A 16,439-nucleotide genomic window follows, 5' to 3' on the forward strand; every position below is an offset into this window, starting at 1 on the left:
AATCTTCTTGCCTTCCACTAATTTTTGCAGTACTGTACATCATGTTAATGAAGACGATAATGAGACTCTGGAGATAGTGCAAAAATATTTTCTACGGTGATACCAGAAGTAAGAGATTGGACCGCTCAGAAAAAAATAAACAGGCTGGGGCTCTTTTCTCTTGACTGAAGGGTGACCTGATTGAGGTTTTCAGGATTATGGAAGGTCTTGTAGAGGTAAATGTAGAGACAAGACCAAAATTAGGAGCCAAAAATATAAAATAAGCACCAACAAATAAAACAGGAAATTCAGGAGAAACTTCTTTACCCAGACGGATATGTTGTTCAGGTTAGATGAGAGGGAGGAGCCTCTGGTGAATCACAAACACCAGCAAAGACCTGTTGGGGAAATTGGCCTGTATCTGTGCTGTAAATAAATGCAATTTTACGTAGATTCAAGTTAATAAAAGCCACATTTAGGACTGAAAGTCAGGGGGCTGCATTTTATGGCCACATGGCAGATTTTTAGGCGGGGACACCATAAAATGCCAAGGATGTTGTGTCCACTGCCTAATAAATCCCATTCATTAATGGGACTCATCCCACTGTCATTGGCATTTAACCAGCAGTGGGAGAGGCTGGCAGTGAGAAAAGGGGCGGTGGGGGGAATACCTCCAAAACCGGTCCCTAGGTCCAATGGAGAGACCCTCCCAGTTGTTCACCAGCCCCAATTCCCTTTCCCACTGGCCTATCCACCCTAGAACCACATTCACCTTGCCCCCTCACCCCTTCAAGTCTGACTCCAGAGATACCTCCCCATCCTCTCACTTAACCTTCACTCTGGCTGTAGCAGCCACAGCTCCCACTGGCTCTGCTAGGACCAGAGAGCTGCCGGCCATTTGATTGGCAGGTAGCTTTCTGAGATGGGACAACCGGCCCAGGTAAATGTCTCACCTTAAACCAATTAATGTCCTTCTGAGCTTTAAATCCCCGTGGGGCCATACACTGGATTTTTTTGCCAGCCCCGGAAGTTCTTATGCAAGTAGTGATCAATACTTGAAATTGACTCTCATCTATGTTAGTAGGGAAAAAAAACTCTGGAATTATTTAAGAAATAAGTAACTGTTGATCTGGGGGGACTATAGTGCCTTTCTAGATTGAATGGGTTGACTAACCTTGTTCATTTATTAATTTTGTAATCTTGATCATAAAGCCTTGATAGTTTCAACATGACAATCCAAAAATTTTTCACATTCATGGCGGAATTTCCATGGGGCAGTATTTTTAGATCAGTGGGGCGGCTGCGATTGGTGAGTCCGGGATCAGCTGGGGAATGGACTGCCGACTGCGATTGGCCCCCGACCGCAAATTCACGCTGGCTGGTCAATTAACAACCAGCCAGCGTGAAACCCGCGCTGATAAGCTCAGTGCTGCTGGGGTTGGGGGTGGGAGAAGGCCGAGCGCTGAAGTCAGCCCGGCTGTGGGGGAACGCTCACAGAAAGCTCCCTGAAGGCAGAGAGCTGCCTCAAGGAGCTGAAGACTTCAGAAGTATGAAATAAAGGTTTTGAAATCCGGAAAAAAACGTCCACGCAACACGAACAGTCACCTGAACATATACATTAGAAAAATTCTGTCCATAGATTTTTATTTTTTTGAAGTTTAATAACGGAAACCTCATCCCACCCTTGGATGAGATTTCATGAAAAATGTAAAGGCCATCTGGCCGATTCACCCGCCCGCCAACCGTAATGTTGGACAGGCAATGAAAAATCTCTGTTAATTGCGCCATTATGGGCTTAATTGTCCTCCTAATTCCGAGTTTAATGCGCATCCGCCGACCAAAATATCACATGAGCGCGCAATGATGTCGGGACGCTCGCCTGATGTCATCACGTGCTATTTTACACTTGAGCGCGTTGGGCTCGTACCTGCTCACTCAGCAAAAAATTCTGCCCCTGGCGTTTCAAAGCAAATGCCAATTTATTCTAATTCCACTGGAAGGTATTACTTAAGTAAAATTTCACCAAAGACTGAAAAAATTAGCGAAGACCGTGAGAACCATTTATTTTATGCTTACATTTGAAGACTGGGGAATAACTGGAGAACGTTAGTGACACAGAGGAGGTTTCACCACAGGATCATGTAACCAATCTCTGAAGTTATTTCCCAAAATATTTGGTAGCATTTTCTTCTACAGTTGGGCAATGATTTTACCGGTATTGTGCCTCAAAACCAGCAACCTTGGGACTGAGGCTGCACCAGATTTCAGATCTTGCTGGATTTCTGATCGGCTGGTTTGGGCAATGGGCAGTTTGTGTCAAGCCGGTTCAGGTGGAGTCTAGGGTCGCTCAGAGCATGGGAATAGGCTGATATGCAAGCGGCGAAGGGGATAATAGCCAGGTGCCACACCGTGCCAATGTAGCGCCTAGCCAAATTGCCCAGGTAAGTTTTTTTTATTTTACTCAATTTAATTTGATGCATGGCATGTTGTAAACCTGTCCAGTCTTTGGACAACTCTGGTTTTTGGATAGCTGGACTTGAGACACTATATTGTATTTTCCTTGATACTGTTCAGCCAATTGCAGCATTGTGGTCATATTCCCATTTACTTCATTGCTAAAAACTAGCTAATGGCCCACCTCCATGGTAAAAGGTATCACTAAGATTGTTAAGTAGAAAAGACAAGGTAAACCATGAGGTTGGGTTTTGATGATCTGTAGGTAATAAAGGGGGGATAGGTTTATGCATGGAGTGTGTATAACAGTAATTCAGTTGCACTCCCATTAAGGTCAATGGTTTTCAAATTCTCTATTTAGCTAAGTCAATTATGCTGCACTCCCAGTGGGGATGCTTCATTCAAAAGAAATGGATTGAAGATACATTTTTTGCATTGCCTGAAAATGCAATTTTACGTAGATTCAAGTTAATCTCCTTTTGGGAGCCTTGGATCATAAGGTTATCTCTAAAATTCACTGCCAGAATGCAATGCTCTGTAATAGAAGCACTAAAGATGAAAATTTGCTCCTGAGAAAGCTCCGAAACAATCATATAATGAAAGTTATAAATAACATGATCTTTGTTTGCTGTGGAGGGCAGTCAAAGAGAAGTGACTTAGTTAGTGAATTATTGGAAGGGTCTCTAAATCTCAGCAAAACAGATTAGTACATTTCCTTCTATACCTAACAAAGCACTTAAAACTATTATTTAGCTGTATAGCTGAAAATATCCATTCAAAAATTGATGCTACCATATGAAAAGCTACAAATTTAGGAATTTTCTTCAGTAAGTTTTTATATACATTTTTAACTCCACCATAAATGGTGTTAATAATCATGCTTTTTATTATTAACAGTGTGATAACACAACTGCCAGAGATTCAGGGCATGACAACTTCTTGTATTATACTTGTGTTAAGCTAATGAGTGATTAAAGGATTCCCAAACAGTATTATGGTACAGTAGATCAAAGCATTTGCAGTGTATAACAGTCTTCTCAAACAGTCACACTGTTAATTTCTGAAGTGTCAAAGGACAAAACCAAGACAGTTTTTGTTTAATAAAACGTGGCTAAAGGGACAGTGGACTAGCTTTGTTTGACAAGGATTATCGGGTTTCTCTGCTTTTAACAATTTCATTACCTCCCCTGTACCATGGAAGTAATCAGCAAATTAAAATCTACAGCCTGGTCATCATCAAAGTACAATGTGTCTTGATCACTTGAGAATTAAATGGGAGTTTTTAAACTATTGCAGAGCAAATGCAAACAAAAGGATACTTCGACTTGCATCAGTTTTATCCTGTTGGTGGCAGCATTCTGTTACCATCTGGTTATAGAAAGGCAGCCAGGGATTGACACATGAAATATACCATGGTGAGCCAACCCTTCATCTGCACTGCTAAAATACAAAATAACTCAGGTGATAGGTGAGTACCACAATCCAACCCTTTTAAAGCAAGTGTATATCTCCTCAAAGTGCATATCTTCTCCAAAGTGCATGAAGTACTGATATACATATTGGAGTCAAGAGGGTAGTTAGACATATTGCCTTTAGCATGGTTTTACAGTGGGACATTGGCTTTGCTAAGAGTAACACAGCCCCTAATTATTAACTGGAAGGAAATGTAGTCCAGAACATTTTTTGTTCCCTTTAGTAGGTTTGTTTCCTCTAGCCTGCATTCATTTTATAATGTAAGCTAGGTTAGGAGTTGGGGGATGCAATGCAGACAATCACCAAAATCAAAATCAGAAAGTAAAAATTTTAACACAAACACGAAAGCAAATGACTGCATAGGCTGGAAATCTGAAATAAAATAGAAAATACTGGAAACATTCAGCAGGTCTGTCAACAAAATAGAAGCAAAGTGATACAGGCTGTATCTTAACTCGCTAGGACAGGTGGGTCAGATACTCGAAGTGAGAAAGCTCAAAATCTGAAACAGGATCCCAAATGGCCTCAATCCCTTTCATTTCCAGTTTTAACGGAGGTGGGACAGGGATAGGTGATCAATCTGCTCATATAGGTTTACGTTTGGTAGCCTGAAGAACATACAATTGGAAAGAAACTGAATAAAAGGGCCTTGCGAATGTTTGCTATACCTACTTATGGTATAAGCAGATATAGCAAACTATGGTCTTCAGAGGGCCTTCTCTGTGTCTTAAAGTTATTGATAGGTATTTTTGAAGTTGTCTCCTTTAAATTTAATCAGACAGCCTGCCATCATTTTAACTGTCATTCTATTTTTAATTTATTTCAGCTGGGTTTTCCAAGTCTTGGGAAACTTGGGAACTATAAGAGGTGAGAAGGACTGAATCCCTAAGGTAATTGCCTTTACAGCAATTCTTGTAGGCCAGGAGAGAAGGAGTGTATTGGGTCCAATGCCCTATGGTTCGTTGGTGCTATAATATCTGGGTTACATGCTTGTTTCGGGGTGACTGAGTTGGTACAGAGACAGAAGAACCTCCTGATGTTCTGTTAGAATAAACACATGCTGTTTATTTACAAACTAAACTCCGCAGCTACACTGCTCACAACTCAAAACTCTTTCTTCACTCTTCAGTGTCTAACTCAAGACTTTCTCACAGTGGTTGCCCATGCTATTTTGCTATTGGTATTAAGATCATGTGATCTTACATTACAACATTTGTCTTAAAGGTATATTACACATCAGGTTACTACATTCCTCATCCTTTACTGAAAAATACATTTTACAATTTTTCAAGATATCAAGTTATTTACACAGGTCAATTATTTACAAAACAAAAACAAAAACAGAATTACCTGGAAAAACTCAGCAGGTCTGGCAGCATCGGCGGAGAAGAAAAGAGTTGACGTTTATTTACAAAGTCAGTCTCTCTGGGGGTTTTGTTATGCGTGTAGAACGTCTCAGCTCCACAGCTTCTGAAGTTTGATTTGGAACCTCCTTTACTGGAGTCGCCTGAACATCTGGTTCTTCAGTAGGTACCTGTAAATTTGTTTCTTTGTCTCTTTCAGGTACAGTCGGCACTTCAAACACATTTGTACTCAGTTGAGTTCTTTCAACAGGAGATGTTGATTCAGTCTCAAACACTGGTGGAATCATTTCTGGGTATTTGGTTTCTCCTCTTCTTATGTGACCCACATGTCTCCTAATTACTCGATCTTTGACTTTCACATGGTAGGAAAGAGGTCTCGTTACTGCACTTATTTCACTGAACAACCATGCTGGTCCTTCCCTAAAATTTTTCACAAATACTTTCTCTCCTACATTAAATGTTCTGTCCCAACTGTGAGAATCATGTTCAATTTTCTGACTTTCCCACCTTTTTTCTACCGCCCCCTCCAAGTTTGCGATGATTAGGCTCAGTCTCAATCGGAGACGGCGCTTCATCAGCAATTCCACAGGTGTGACACCTTTTGTCGAATGGTGGGTGGTTCTATAATGGAAAAGCAATTGTGCTAACTTAGTCACTATCAAATCTCCAGATAATTTATTCATACCAGATTTGAACGTCTGAACACCTCTCTCGGCGAGTCCATTGAAGAAGAATAGTATGGAGATGTTTTCACATGAACAATACCATTGAGGCTTGTAAATTGGTTAAATTAAATTCAACACTTGTGAGTATTGTTTTTTTTCTGATACTAGCACTTCAGGTAATCCATTCATTTCAAAACTTTGTGGTAGCTTGTCTATTGCCACTGAAAATGTGGGTGACCTCACTTTGTATATATCCATCCATTTTAAATGAGCGTCTATGATAATTGTTCCCATAAAAAGTCTCACATAGTCGATGTGTACTCGCACCCATGGCCTTCCTGGCCCTTTCCAGGGGTATAACAGGGCTGTTGCAGGTAATTTTTGTACTTGTGGACACTGCATACAATATTTCACTAAGTTTTCTATTTTCCATCCATTCCTAGTGACCACATAGATCTATGTGCTATTGCCTTCATTTTGGAAACTTTGGGATGTGAAGTTCAGATAACAATGGCTTTCGTCCTTTTGGAGGAACAATCACTTGAGCTCCCCACAATAAGATACCTTCTTGGCTGGTTCTCTCTTATCTTCTCTGGGAATATGGCCTCATTTCATCAGACTCTTGTGTTCGTGACCAACTTTGAAGAGCTTAATTTCTCACTTTGGATAAGACTGGGTCAGGGTTGTCCAATCTTTAATTTGTTTTGCACATATCGGTGATAAGTCCGGGAAGATCAATAACGAAATAAATTCCTGAGGAATTGGAACATCCTCATCTTGTACTTGCAAAGGTAAACAACTGATTGCAATTTGACTTCTGGGTCTATGAATAAAAGTATACTGATACGCTGCTAAGATCAATGCCCATCTTTGTACTCTTGCTGAGGCTATGGGGAGTATAGCCTTGTCTTCCCTGAATAGTTTTAATAATGGCCTGTGATCTGTTATGATAGTAAAGTGATGACCCTGCACATATTGATGAAACTTCTTAACACCAAAAATGATTGCCAGGCCTTCTTTTTCAACTTGAGAGTACTTTTTCTCTGCAGTACCAAGTGTTTTCGACACATATCCTATAGGTTGTTCTGATCCATCATCTATTCGATGGGGAAGCACTGCTCCCACTCCATAGGGTGATGCATCACATGTTAATATCAACTTTTTTTTTGGGGCCAAAATGTACTAGAAGTGTAGATGATTGTATCAACTGTTGCACTTTTGTGAAAGCTTCTTCTTGTGGTGTTTCTCATGACCATCTCTGGTTTTTCTTGAGCAAGTAATACAATGGTGCCAGTTCTGACAACAGTTTAAGCAAGAAGCTTCCATAGTAATTGATCATCCCCAAGAATGATTTCAGTTTGGATGTATTCTTTGGCTTTGGGGCTTCCTTAATAGCTTCTACTTTTTCTTCAACTAGATGGAGGCCTTGTGAATCTACCCTGTGACCAAGGTAAGTTACCTCTTTTGCATGGAATGTGCACTTTTCCTTTTTCAAACTCACTTCCACCTGTGAAAAACATTTCAGAACTTCTTCCAAGTTCATTAAATGTTCCTTTTCAGTGAGTCCAGTCACAAGAACGTTATCCAAATAAACTACAACATGGGACAATCCCTGTGGTAAACTTTCCATGGTTTTTTGGAAAATGGCACAAGCTGAAGTTATGCCAAATGATAAACAGGGGTATTGGTACAATCCCTTATGTGTATTTATGATGACAAACTTCCTGGAAGCCTTCCATTATTTCAATTGTTGGTAGGCATGACTCAAATCTAACTTTGTGGAGGCCTTTCCACCTGCCAGTTTAGTGTATAAATCTTCAATTTTTGGTATGGTGTGTCTAGTCTATCTAATTTTGCCACTTTTTTAACTGTTAATTTATAACCCCCACATATTCTAATGCTTCAGTCAGGTTTGAGAACAGAATCAGAATGATTGGTGCTGCCCACTCTGAAAATTGTACTGGGTGTATCACTCCCAGTTTTTCTAACCTGTCTATTTTGGCGTCTACCTTATCCTGCATTGCATAAGGCACTGGTCTTACCTTCATGAATCTTAGTGTAGCCTCTGGATCTACATGAATGTTTGCTTGTAGCCCCTCAATATTTCCAAGGTCTTCATTGAAAACTGAGGCATATTTTTGTAGTAGCTGTGAGAACCCGTTAGTTCTCCGTTGGGAGATTTCCGTCCGTTCCAATTTAATTCTTTCAGCCAGTTTCATCCAAGGAGACTAGGTCCCTCGCCTGCTACTACCATCAAGGGTAATCTCACTCTTTGAGCTCTGTAGCGTACTGTGACTTTACACACACCCTTGACTTGTGTGTCTTCTTCCGTGTAAGCTTTTAATTTGTCATCAGTCTAAATTCAGCTTACATTACCCATGATTCAGGTATTTAAAAGTATGCTCACCAATCACCGTAGTAACTGCACCAGTATCCACCTCTATTCTGATAGGCTTCTCGTTCATTCTTATGGTTAAATAGCTAGGTTCTGTTCTCCCTACCTTTAAATTACATAATGAATAGATATCAGAATCTATTACTTCAGGCTTTTCGATGCTGTTTATCTCATTGGGTTTTTGCTTTTGGCTGCAAGTCTCTCTGATTCTGTCTTCACAATGTCTTGTGTCCATATCGAAGGCAGAAGGAACATTCGATCTTTTTAAACTGTGGTTCATTATAAGGTTGTCTGCTTCCACCTCTGTTACAATTATGCCATGTTTTTGCTGCCAAGTTATCCCTTTTAATTTGTCTGCTAGCAGTGGCTGCTTCCCGTAAAGCTCTGCACTTTCAGGTTCTTTTTGGTTGAGGCTCCCCACCCAATATGGAGGACGGCTCCATTTTATGCTTCTCATATGGCTTCTGAGTCTCGCACTTAACCTTCCATTGCCAGAGTGATTTCCAGTGCCTTCTGAAAATCTAAATTTGTTTCAGCCAGTAACCTCTTCTGAATCACATTTTCTTTTAAATCATGCACCAAATTATCTCCAAGCATATCATTTATAGATGTACCAAACTCACAATATTCAGTTAATTGCTTCAGACTGGCCACACAACAAGCAACTGTCTCCCCTGCAGCTCTAATTCTTGTGTTAAATTTAAGCCGTTGCATCGTCACCGACGGCTTGAGCTGGTAATGATTCTTTACAAGGTTCACTAAGTCATCTAAACTTTGAGTCTGGGGCACTGGGTGCACACAGATTTCAAATTAGTCCATATGTCTTACACCCACACATGGACAGAAGGATTGTGCGCCTCTTCTTCCCCACAATATTGTTTATCTGGAAGAAAAATGCAAGGCGTTCAACATAGTGAAGTCAGTTGTACAAGGTTGGGTCAAAAGGCTCCACTCTTCCAAATTGCGGCATGCTCTGAGGGGATGGCTTCAGTGATCAAGAAGGAAATTTTCTTTTACTCACAACTACCCGTGTGAAGTACAGCCCGATTTCAGTTCTTCTCATTTCCTTCGTTCTTTCTCGCTTTTTACCTCTTTTTTTCCATGGTTTTTCGTGCATTCACTCTTGTCGCCAGTTTGTTTGATCCAGTGCTCTTGGTTTGTTGGCACTAAAGGATCTGGGCTTGTTTCACAGTGACCGAGTTGGTACAGAGACAGAGAACATCAGTAGATTGTTGTTAGAATAAACACATGCTGTTCATTTACAAACTAAACTTAGCAGCTACACTTGTGTGTTCTCAACTCAAAACTCTGTCTTCACTCTTCAGTGTCTAACTCAAGACTCTCTCACTTAGAGGTAGCCCATACTACTCTGCTGTTGGGTATTAAGATCATGTGATCTTACATTGCAACACTTGTCTTAAAGGTATATTACATATCACATTACTACAGAGTGTATGCTTCAGGCCAAACAAGTTATCCAGCAAACACCCCGCTGCCGCCATTCTCATGATCTGTCCATTTCCCCTGACCACCATTTGACCTCCCTATGCTTCCTACCCACGCACAATCTGCAGGCCCCAACCACCCACCGGATTCCCTCCCACACAATTAGCAGCCCCACACCCACATTCTGGACCCCCAACCAGTGATCCTGTGATCAGGATCCCCTGAACCCCCTAGCTCTCTTCTCATTCCCTCAGGACACTTATCTGCTTTTGTAGGTTTCGGCCTTCTTCTGGGTTTCCTGAACAGCAGCTCCCCAAAACAGTTCTTGCCTTGGGTTAAAATGCAGGCCAACTTTTCAGGTAGGTGATCTTGCATCAGATAAATGTAACCAAGCTTGGGTTTTAAAGGATTGGCTTGCATACTGCTGCAAAGAAGAAAAACTAAGAATAAGGGGCTATGGCCAGACTAATGTGAGAGTGCATTGGTAGATGAAACCCATTTTTTGATGTTTCAGTAGCATTCCCTTCCCCTGGATCTAACTGTACAGTAAAGATATCCATCCTGTTGCAAACTAGCAGTACAGCTATGGCAGGATTTTCATCTGCTGATGAAGACGGCCTGAGTTCAGATCCTGTGCTCATGAATGACAAATATTTTCATTTGACTAGTCGAACCATGTACCCAGCATCTTTTTATCTTCAAATTTTCCCTCTCAGCCTCTCCTGAAAACGGTGGAATGCAGTTCGGCTGATGCCTTCAGCCCTCATTACTAGGGTGAAAGTCCAATCTGATGTGTGGACCTTACCAGTGAATCTCAGCAATTCTATTCTAATACACTGTCTTGCCTTTATTTGATGGACACACATTCACCACACACACACTTTCCAGCTGATGAAAAGCAGGATCCATGGATAATCCTTCTTCTTTCTAAGACATGCCTTGCTGACTCTTGCCTGCATCTCAACCACTAACTGCCAAAAGAGCACTAATACCAGATAGAAACAGATGGCTCCTAACCTCTTGGTTCCTTGAAGCTGTTAAATCCAGTTCTAGCATTGTTCATGTTGGATCCTGGTCCTTAGTTTAGTTAGACTAATGGATTCGGGTTGCATGCTTGTTTCAGGATGACCAAATTGGTATCATGGACAGAGTAGATCAGCAGACAGTTCTTATGTAGAGCACATTCTATTTATTTGCAAAGGAGCTCAGCAGTTACACTTGTGTACTTACAACTCAAACCCTGTCTCTACATTACAGACTCTAACTCTAGATTACTCTGACTGACTACTGAGGCAGCCCGCACTACTCTGCTATTGGATAAGATCATGTGATCTTCCATTATACATTCTTCTCAAAGGTATATTACACATCAGATTACCACAGGTCACAACCTAATCTAGAAATGAGAAATCAGACTCTCTGGGCAGAATTTTCACTTTGGCGGGCAGGCGTGTGCCCGACCCGCTCAAGCATGAAATGAAGTGCATTGATGTCGGGCAAGCATCCCGATGTCAACGCACAGTTACATGATGGTTCAGTCGGCAGGCACATGCAGAAATCAACAGCGCACCCACCAACAATTAAAAGGCCTGTTAAGGCCATTAATGAATCAATTAATTTAAATTTTTCACTGCCCATCCAACCTTACTGAAGTGAACTGGAAAACTAGGCTAGAGGATAGATCAATAGAGAAGCAGTGGCTGACATTTAAGGGGACATTTCAGAGTATTCAGAATAAATACATTCTGACTATAAAGAAGAATTCTAAGGAGAGGACCCATCATCCATGTCATAGAATCATAGAGTCATAGAGGTCTACAGCACAGAAAAAGGCCCTTTGGCCCATGGAGTCTGTGCCGGTCAAACAAGTGCCTAACTATTCTAATCCCATTTCCCAGCACTAGGCCCATAGCTTTGTATGCCATGGATGCAGGAGGGTTGATCAGTAAGTTTGCAGATGACACAAAAATTGGTGGGGTGGTAAATAGTGAGGAGGATAGCCTTAGATTACAGGAGGATATAGATAGGCTGGTCAGATGGACTGATCAGTGGCAAATGGAATTTAATCCAGATAAGTGTGACGTGATGCACTTGGGCAGGACAAACAAGGCACGGGAATACACAATGAATGGTAGGACCCTGGGAAGTACCAAGGGTCAGAGGGACCTTGGTGTGCATGTCCACAGGTCCCTTAAGGTAGCGGGACAGGTAGATAAAGTGGTTAAGAAGGCATATGGGATACTTGTCTTTAATAGCCGAGGCATAGAATATAAGAGCAGGGAGGTTATGCTGGAAATGTATAAAACACTGGTTAGGCCATGGTTAACTAGAGATGTTACAGAAAGCATCAAACTTAAAGAGAAAGCATACAACTCCGCAAAGATGAGTGGCAGGACAGATGATTGGACAGAATATAAAGAACAGCAGAGAATGACTAAAAGGTTAATCAGGAGAAAGAAATTAGAGTATGAGAGGAAGCTAGCTAGAAATGTAAAAATGGATAGCAAGAGTTTATACAGGTACTTAAAAAGAAAAGGATTAAGTAAAGCGAGTGTTGGTCCTCTAGAGAGTGACAGTGGGGAGTTAATAGTACATAATAAGGAAATGGTGGAAGAAGTGAACAAATATTTTGCTTCTGTGTTCACTATAGAAAATACAAAAAACATTCCAGTAATAGCTACAAATCAGTAGATGAATGGGAGAAAGGAATCACTAGGGAAATGGTACTGAGCAAATTGATGGAGCTGCGGGCTAGCAAGTCTCTGGCTCCCAATGGACGCTCGGGTCTAAAAAGAGGTGGCTGACGAGATAGTCAATGCACTGGTGTTAATTTTCCAAAATTTGCTAGATTGTGGAAAGGCTCCAACAGATTGGAAAGTAACACATATAACCCTTATATTCAAGGAGGGAGGAAGGCAGAAAACAGGAAACTATAGGCCAGTTAGCTTGACATCTGTCATGGGGAGGTTATTAGAATCGGTCATTAAGGAGGTTATAGCTGGGCACTTAGAAGAGCTCAAGGCAATCGGAAAGAGTCAGCATGGTTTTGTGAAAGGAAAATCATGTTTAACCAATTTACTGGAGCTTGTTGATGGAGTAACATGCGCAGTGGATAAAGGGGAGCCGGTAGACGTATTGTATTTGGATTTCCAGAAGGCATTTGATAAGGTGCCACATCAAAGATTATTACAGAAAATAAAAGCACATGATGTAGTGGGTAACATATTAGCATGGATAAAAGATTATCTGGCTGGCAGAAAGCAGAGAGTATGCATAAATGGGTCTTTTTCTGATTGGTAGAATGTGACAAGTGGCATCCCACAAGGGTCTGTACTGGGGCCTCAACTTTTTACAATTTACATCAATGACTTAGATGAGGGGAGTGAAGACATGGTAGCTAAATTTGCAGATGACACAAAGATAGGTAGGAAGGTATGTTGTGAAGAGGACATGAGGTTGCAGATGGATATAGATAGGTTGAGCGAGTGGGCAAAGATCTGGCAAATGGGATTTAATGTGGGAAATGTGAAGTTGTTCACTTCGGCAGGAAGAAGGAAAAAGCAGAGTATCACTTAAATGGAGCATAACTCTGAGGTGCAAAGGAATCTAGGTGTTCGACTGCATGTGCAGGTACAGCAAGTAATTAAGAAGGCTAATGGAATGTTATCCTTTATTACAAGAGGGATTGAACATAAAAAGTAAGGATGTTATGCTTCCGTTATACAGGGCATTGGTGAGATCGCACCTCGAATACTGTGCGCAGTTTTGGTCTCCTTATTTAAGGAAGGATGTAAATGCATTGGAGGCGGTGCAAAGGAGGTTTACTATATTGTTACCTGGAATAAGAGGGTTGCCTGATGAGGAAAGGTTGGACAGACTGGGCTTGTTTCCAGTAGAGTTTAGAAGAGTGAGGGGTGATTTGATTGAAGCATACAAGATCCTGGACGGCCTTGACAAAGTGGTTGTCGAAAGATCAAGTCCTCTTGTGGCTGAGTCCAGAGCTAGGGGGCACTGTTGTAAAATTAGGGGTCGCCCTTTTAGGACAGAGATTAGGAGAAAGTTTTTCTCTCAAAGGGCTGTGGGACTTTGAAATTCTCTGCCTCAGAAGGTGGTGGGGTCATTGAGTATTTTCCAGGCAGAGGTTGATAGATTCTTGTTAGGCAAGGGAATCAAAGGTTATCAGGGTTAGATGGGAATGTGGAAGTTGAAGCACAAGAAGATCTGCCATGATCTTATTGAATGGCAGAGCAGCTCAAGAGGCCGAATGGTCTACTCCTGTTCCTATTTCTTATGTTCTTATATGCTACATACGTAGTCCTACATCAACAACCCTCAGCACAAGTAGGAAGCCTTTTAGCTTCAGCACCCCTGGTGCATAAAAATAACTGCTCATGGATGACAAATCATCTAACACATGCTGCAGCTCCTTACATATACTGCTGGCACATGCTGGAAGAAGAGGATTGAAGTGTGTCCACTTTCTATTTATAATAAACTGCTTATAAGGAGTGCAAGTCTGCAAATATGCAACACAATCCTCCAGGGCAGCTATCAAATCTCATTTTGTGCTCTAAAACATGCATGCAGTATAATCTGTGTGGCCACAGCAAGTACTGGTTGAGGTAGATGCAAGCAGTTGTGTTTTCACAAGTGCCAATACTTGTAAAGTTGCTATCTAACATGCTTCAGATAATTTAATTTTAATGACTTTATCATCTGGAAGTTGTGTAGGTCATGCCAAATAGTTAATGCTGATATGTTCATTATAACTTGATTTGAGAAGGGTAAAAACTTAACTTTTCTTCTGCAAAAATGTCATCCTGGCAAAGAAACATATTCCCTTTCTCTCTTATCAGCTTAGGCCAGAATTTTCTGCCCCCGTTGGTGCAGGCCTCATGGTGGGTGTGAGTGGACAATATGCGAGAAGGCCAAAAATTAGTTTTATGCCGTTGTGAAACCAGTTTGCGATGGCCCGCTCTACTCCTCAATGGTGGGCTGCCTTTTTCGCTGTCCTATCTCAGGAACCTAATTTCAATGTATTTACATCTCATCATCTTGTCTGCTCACCGCAATCATGCTCCCATGTCAAATTTACTGCCCACATCGGCGGGAAAACATACCAGCCCAGAACGTGTCTGGACAAGTGTGATGTGCAGAAGTTGGGACTTACCGTTAGGGCCTTGCATATTGCGGACATCTGAGGAGCAGAAGGTGCTGGGGCTTTAAAGCTAGCAGACCCTGGAGTGACAAGTTCATTGAATGCTGGGTGGATTTTCATGGACATGGCTCTGACGTGAAGCAGCTCACAGAAGGTGGAAGGTCTCCATTGATGTCTGGGGTCTGCTTCAGGACATTTCAGTCTTGGCCATGGGCTGTTACAGGTGATTGGCTATGGGGTGGGGTTGGTGGTGGGTGGTGGGTGGTGGGGGGAGGGGAGGAAGGTTGGCTGAAAGTGGGAGAGGCAAAAAACTGATTAGGGTGAGAGGCTGGAGATGAAGGTCTAGGATTGACTGGGAGAGGAAGGTGTACCCAAGGCAGGGGTGGGGGGTGAAGAGCAGGGGAATGCAAGTGTCAGGGGCATGAGGTTGGGAAGTGTGGGAGGATGTAACGGGGGAGAATACAGCAGCTTGGGTAGGTGCAAGGGGGTGTGAGGTGTAAGGGAAGGAGTTTGTGGGGGGAAGGATTCCAGAGTGGTAGGAGTCCAAGGGGAGGAAGGAGTCTGGGTGGAGGAAAGTGTCTGAGGCAGAGGAGGGAGCACAGGTCGAGGAGGGAGTAAAGGGGGGGGGTGTCCAGGTGAATGTGCAAGGGATGGGTCTGTGGAGTCAATGACTGCTTCCTGGGGAACAAACTGAGCCAGAAAGTTGGGAAGTTGAGGGTGTGATGATAGCAGGAGAAGGAATGGCGAAGGTGGTTTGTAGGGACTCAGAGGCAGACACGGACCATGGGGGTGGGAAGGAGGAGGTAAGGAAGGTCAATGTCAATGGGGTGGGATCTAAAGAAGGTAGGGAACGTACACGTATACCTGGACATCCTGGAAAGAAAAGGCTTTGGGTTGGTAGGTGATGCTGGGGAGGTGGAAGGTGATGCCAGGGGGATCCACAGTGATGAGAGAAAGGACATGGATGACTGGGGGAAGGGAAAGGATGGGGGAGCTGAGCAGAAATGTGACAACTACCATGTTTTTCAAATCAAAAGTGAGTGGAGCTTCATGTTGGATGGGCACAGGTGCTGCGTGGGAGTGTGGTCAGTGGGTGGGCGGAGATGCAGGTCAGCTCAGATGGACAACTGAAAGCAAACCCCAGCAGGCAGTAGCGAAAATGCTCAGGACAGTGAAATAAGTATGATAGATGTAGGCTCTGAGTGTGTGGGAGAGTGATCGCACGAGGCTCCGAAAGGTCCTGCTACACAAACACACTTCTCCCTCCAGAATCACTCCTGGTATGGCTGCGTGCAGCTGAACTGCTAGTGGGAGTACATGGTTTCAAATGATAAAGTGGCAAAATGTGTTCACCCATGCAACCTCTTGCGATCAGAAATTCTTAACTTTTCTAGGTCTACCATTTCTTCTAGTTGCTGACCTGACACCCGCAGCAGGAGTGGAGAGAGCCTGTGCAGACTTTGGTGTGTGTCCTCTGGAGAGCTGAGGCCTTGAGGGCCCCAGCT

Source organism: Carcharodon carcharias, chromosome 5 (genome assembly GCF_017639515.1).
Source record: "Carcharodon carcharias isolate sCarCar2 chromosome 5, sCarCar2.pri, whole genome shotgun sequence".
Classification (NCBI taxonomy): domain Eukaryota; kingdom Metazoa; phylum Chordata; class Chondrichthyes; order Lamniformes; family Lamnidae; genus Carcharodon; species Carcharodon carcharias.